Source organism: Ricinus communis, chromosome 4 (genome assembly GCF_019578655.1).
Source record: "Ricinus communis isolate WT05 ecotype wild-type chromosome 4, ASM1957865v1, whole genome shotgun sequence".
NCBI classification, from domain to species: domain Eukaryota; kingdom Viridiplantae; phylum Streptophyta; class Magnoliopsida; order Malpighiales; family Euphorbiaceae; genus Ricinus; species Ricinus communis.
In genome coordinates, this window is record NC_063259.1 from 17,379,778 (window position 1) to 17,385,403 (window position 5,626).

Genomic DNA, 5,626 nt, shown 5'->3' on the forward strand with positions numbered 1-5,626 from the left:
TCCACCCCGACGAGATCAGCTATCCAAAACATGGAGAGAGGTGGAGATAAAGGGACTCGATGTCTCTTAGGCCCTCACGCCCATCTTAGATAACATAAGACGTTGCAGTAGTTCTAGGATCACCCTTTCCTGAGAATACGACCTTGATACTCACCATTTATGCTAGTCTGCATCGATAGGTTCACTACCTTAGATTTTAGCTGTATAAATAGCCTATCAAGTTTTTGGCGCCATTGCCGGGGAACTTTTGTGTGAACTAGAGTGAATTTGTGTTTGTGTTAATCTAACCATATTTTATTTTTTTGTCTTTTTATTTTTTTATATATTCTTTATTATTGTAGTTATTCTTGTGTTCTTTGATTGATGCCTTTCCATTTCAGGTAGTTTATGACCATGAGCTCTAATCCTACTCCTGTAGACCCTCTTGCTGAACCGGAGCGATCCCTCCATTTGTTGAGGAAGCGTATGCAAGAATAAGAGGAGGCACGGATAGAGTTTGAAGCACCTGTGAATAGACTAGCAGGGATGAGAGACAACAATCGGGCTGCGAATGAAGCCAGGACAATGTACGAGTTTGAGAGACCTTCTCTTGAGGGGACACAGACGAGTATATTGCGACCACCTGTGGCAGCCAACAATTTTGAAATAAAGCCAAACGTGATGCAGATGGTGCAAAATAATGTGTAATTTGGGGGACTACCGAGCGAGGACCCAAACGCTCACATCGCCAACTTCTTGGAAAATCTGCGACACCTTTAAGATAAATGGAACAACTGATGATGCCATTCAGTTGAGGATGTTTCGTTTCTCTCTGAGGGACTGAGAGAAAAAATGGTTGCAGTCGCTCCCAGCCAACACTATTACGACATGGAGATCATTGGCTGAGAAATTTATTTATAAGTACTTTCCTCCAGCTAATACTGCTAATTGAGGAATGACATTTCTTCTTTGGTGCAGATGGAAGACGAGAGCATGTATGATGCTTGGGAGAGGTACAAGGACTTGTTGAGATGCTGTCCATACCACGGTTTACCAGTCTAAATGCAGGTTCAGATATTTTATAGTGGTTTGAACCTTGCTACTAGACAGATGGTTGATGTAGCAACAGGAGGGGCGCTGAACAGCAAGATGCCTGAGAAGGCTCAGAACTTAATAGAGAAGATGGCCATGAACAATTATCAGTGGCAGTCTTCTAGGAGCCGAGCAGTGAGGCAAGGAGTGGTAAATCATTTGGATTCTACAGTAGCCTTGGCAGCTAAGGTGGAGCTATTGGCTAAGAGGATCAACCAGCTCCAGATGCTAGCCTATGCCGCTCAGAGCATCTGTGAATTTTGCGGTGGCCCGCATTTCAGTGCGAACTGTAATACAGGAGGTTTGTTTGCTAGTACTTATATTCCTTCTTCCTCTTTTGTTTTATCCACTGACCTTGAACAGGTAGATTATATGGGAAATGGCCTGAGGCAGCAAGGGAACCCGTACAGCAACACTTACAACCCAGGGTGGCATAATCATCCGAACGTCGGTTGGAGAAACAACAACGCCCAAGGTCCACAGACTTTGATGGCGTATCGTGCAACCACGGCCCATGATAGTAAATTGGACATCACTGACTTCCTCCACCACCCGAGAAGAAATCTAACTTGGAGGAGCTGATGATGAAGTTTGTCACGTCTACTGAAACGAGATTCCAGTAGACCGACAGTGCTCTTAGAAATCAACAAGCGTCCATTCAGAACTTGGAAAGTCAGATTGGGCAGATTACTAAGATGTTGTCTGAGAGGCAACAAGGAGCACTCCCCAGCACCACTGAGTCTAACCCAAGGGAGCACGTGCCATCACTTTGCGTTCGGGTAAGTTAGTTTCAGCTCCTTCTAAGCCTGTTTTTTACGATTCCACTATTGATGTGCAGGTTGAGGTGAACAGTAAGGTTAAGGAACCTGAGAGGCAAAAGGTGAAACCAATCCTAGTCAGGGAGTATCAGCCCAAGATTCCTTATCTGCTAGGTAGGCAAGCGAGCCTTGAGAAGCGATTCGATAAGCTTTTGGATATTTTTAGACAACTGCATATTAACTTGCCTTTTATCGATGTATTGAAGCAGATCCCAAAGTATGCCAAGTTCTTGAAGGACATACTTAGCAGCAAAAGCAAGCTGGAGGAGGTAGCATATGTTAAGCTTAATGAAGAGGGCTCAGCAGTGTTTCAAAGCAAGTTATCAGAGAAACATCACGACCCAGGGAGATTTACTATTCCTTGCACTTTGGGTAACTTGTGTGTTGATGATGCATTAGCTGATTTAGGTGCTAGCATAATGTCATGCCCACGAGTATGTTCAATAAGCTAGGTTTAGGGGGGGCAAAACCCACTAGGATGTGCATTCAATTAGCTGATCATTCTGTTAAGCTTTCTAGGGGGATTGTAGAGAATGTGCTAGTCAAGGTAGATAAATTCATATTTCCTTTGGACTTTGTGGTTATGGATATGGACAATGAGCATGGTGTGCCTTTGATTTTAGAGAGACCTTTCCTTGCCACGGCTAGAGCTAAAATAGACGTATTTGAGGGAAAGCTAGAGCTTAATATAGGGGATGACTATGTTACTTTTAGTTTACTCCCATTTGATAGTTCTCCCGCCGACCATGGTCATGCCATTTATGCTATTGATGGGATTGGTCTTGCATGTGATAAGCCACCACAGAATATACTAATTGATGATGCTTTGCATGCTTCCTTGCCTGTTGATGTGTGTTATTTGTTTGAAGAAAACAACTTGTATCAATTTGAAACTTTATGCTATGATACACCCGAGAAAGGTAGTTGCAAGTTTGTTTATGACAGGTCATCTAGATAGGATTTGGAGTGGATGAATGAGCATCCCAACTTGATATGGAGAACGCCTCCTTGGCCATCTGCTGCACACATTGGACCGCCTCCTTGTGGTTATATGCCTCAGGCCCTAGCTTATAATGAGCCCACCTTCTCAATTTGCCCACGGGGCAGGAATGCTGCTGTAGAGTCCAGCTAAGCGACTCGACCAAAAAGAAGCGCTTTTTAGGAGGCACCCCAAAATTTTAATTTTATACTTTTCTTAAAATTTTTATTTTATCAGTCGTTTACATGCTTGATGGTAGTTAGAACACTTAGTAATTTAAGTTAGTCGTATGAATCTAGGGTTTGAGTAACTTAAGTCGAATTTTAGGAAATCGGTGAAGACGAACTTCCCTATTTGATACATTTTACTTGAATTATAGCCTAAATATGTGCATATATGTGTTGAATGTAGGTAGGGAGTTTGGCGACTCAAGATGGCGAAGGAAAGCTCGGACTTCACCGTCCACCATGGTTTCCATGGGCATCACTGGTTTGGATCCCCATCAGCACGGCCAGAGTCATACCCGTGATGAATATGCACATGAAGAGTTTGGGAAATTAGCCATCCACCACGGCCACGAGGCCACCACAGTGCAACACGGGGCCGTGCAGTCCTGCACTTGGTGACTGTGATGGCCATGAACGTAAGCACAAGGTAAAATCAGTCGTCCAAAACAGCTTTCGAAGGCACCATGGGTAGCAACTCCAGGCCGTGCTAACCAGCACTGCCATGCCCTCACCCGGGATGGATTGGCACAAGGATGTGGCTTCAGGGTTTAGCACAAGCCGAGTCTTGGCTGTGCTGACCAGCACGGCCTTGCCCTCGCCCGTGCTGACCCCCATGACTATATAAGCATGCCTTTTGAAAAATTTTCCTACCTTTCCCTCTCTAAGCTCTAAGGTGTTGTTTCTTCTTTATCTTTGATTTTTCTTACTTGTCACGGCAATTTCAAGTAAGTCTCTTCGCCCTTTGCTTTTATTTGAGTAAATTTGATTTTTCTTTTATGCAGTTTTTATTATTTAGGACATTTTGATATGCTTTAGTAGTTTGTTTTGTTACATTACTTAAATTTGACTTAGATTAGATTTAGTTAAGACTAGTTACTATTTTTATGTGATTTTGAATAATGAAATGTTAAATGTGGGGTTTGGCAGCAACAAAGTTTATTTATGGCATTTTATTATGAAAAATTAATAGCATAAATTTTCTTTATTTGGTGCGCGATAAAGTGGGCTGGAATCTAATTGTGAATTAGTTTTCTACAAGAGATTGAGGCTTTAGTCTTAGTTTTAAGTTTAAAGTTTTCTGTTAGTCAAATTATAGCCGCTATGCTATTTTGGCCTGATTATTCGATTAGCATTAACGTTTAACCCACCTCTGTTAAGCTTTGTTAATTCTTAATCCCGCTACTCAATTACTCTTATCTCTAAGTGATCATTAACCAGTTCTTGCTATTCAAATTTCCAATTACTAAATGAATTTCTGAATTACATAAAGCAATCTAAATACCACAACTCACAACGTCTCATGAATAATGTGATTTCTCATTAATAATCGAACCCTAATTCAATAAATTGTATTTGCCTATATAAATCTCTTAGCACGGCCGTGGTCAAGCCTGTGCTGATCAGCACGGGCGGAGTCCAAACCGTGTTGGACCTCCGCGTCCCGTAACTCACGACTTCTTCCTGGTCGTGCCCTCGCCGGTGCTGAGCCACTATGGGCTGTGGTGGAGGCCGTAGTGGCTTCAGAAATCGTGCTAAAATGGCACTCTTGAAGGGCAACTATTTGATGGTTCAGCACCGCTAGAGTCCAGGCTGCGCTCAACCTTAGAATGCTAGTCCTTGCTCAATTTTGATGGATTCTGGTTCGTAATTGTGCGTGTTTCCCTCGATTACTGATAATGTCCCTCGATAATGACTTGAAACGTGAAAGGAACCAAAACACAGATGATTCTGGCATAAAATAAGATAACTATGCACAAAAATGCAAATAATTGGGCATATAAATATGTATAAAATGATGCACATACAAGATTATTATTGGTTAACAATGGAGAAGGACTTCATAGCGCTGGTGAGGAAATACCATGAATGCCAACTATACAGTGACCTGAATCATGTGCCTCCGACCGAGCTCCACAACTTAGCATCTCATTGGCCCTTTAGAGCTTGAGAGATCAACATTATCGATGAATTAAACCTCCTTCAAATGGTCACAGATTCATAGTCGTAGCAATTGACTACTTCTCGAAATGGGTGGAAGTTTAGTCATTCACTACTTTATGGGTGAGGCAGATAGCCAGATTTATTAAAGGGAGCCTGATCTGCAGATACGGGGTCCCACATCATGTCGTGACAGATAATGGGGTACAATTTACGGGTGAGATAGCAAATCTGCTAGTAGAATACAAGATCGAGCATCATAGCTCTTCTCCGTATAGACCTCAAGCAAATGGAGCAATAGAAGCAACCAATAAGAACTTGAAGAAAATACTATCAAAGATGGTACAGAATCACAAGGATTAGGCCTCTCGATTACCTTTTTCACTTTGGGCATATCGGACAACCGAGCGAACATCGACTTGGCAAACACCATACTCTATGGTTTATGGGACTAAAGCAGTTTTGCCAGTTGAGTTAGAGTTCTAGTTTTTTAGAGTTATATTAGAGGCTGAAATACCGGATACTAGTGGGTTGAGTAAAGATACTAATAATTAGCTTGGTTGATGAGAAAAGGATGAAAGCCCTATACCACA

General features: G+C 42.2%; 1 non-coding gene across 1 annotated transcript; it reads right to left on the minus strand.

Annotated features, from left to right (window-relative positions):
• Positions 1-924: 924 nt before the first annotated feature.
• LOC112534444 lies at positions 925-1,031 on the minus strand. Its single transcript, XR_003078732.1, has one exon. It is a non-coding gene; the product is annotated as a small nucleolar RNA R71 (small nucleolar RNA).
• Between the last annotated feature and the right edge of the window lie 4,595 nt (positions 1,032-5,626).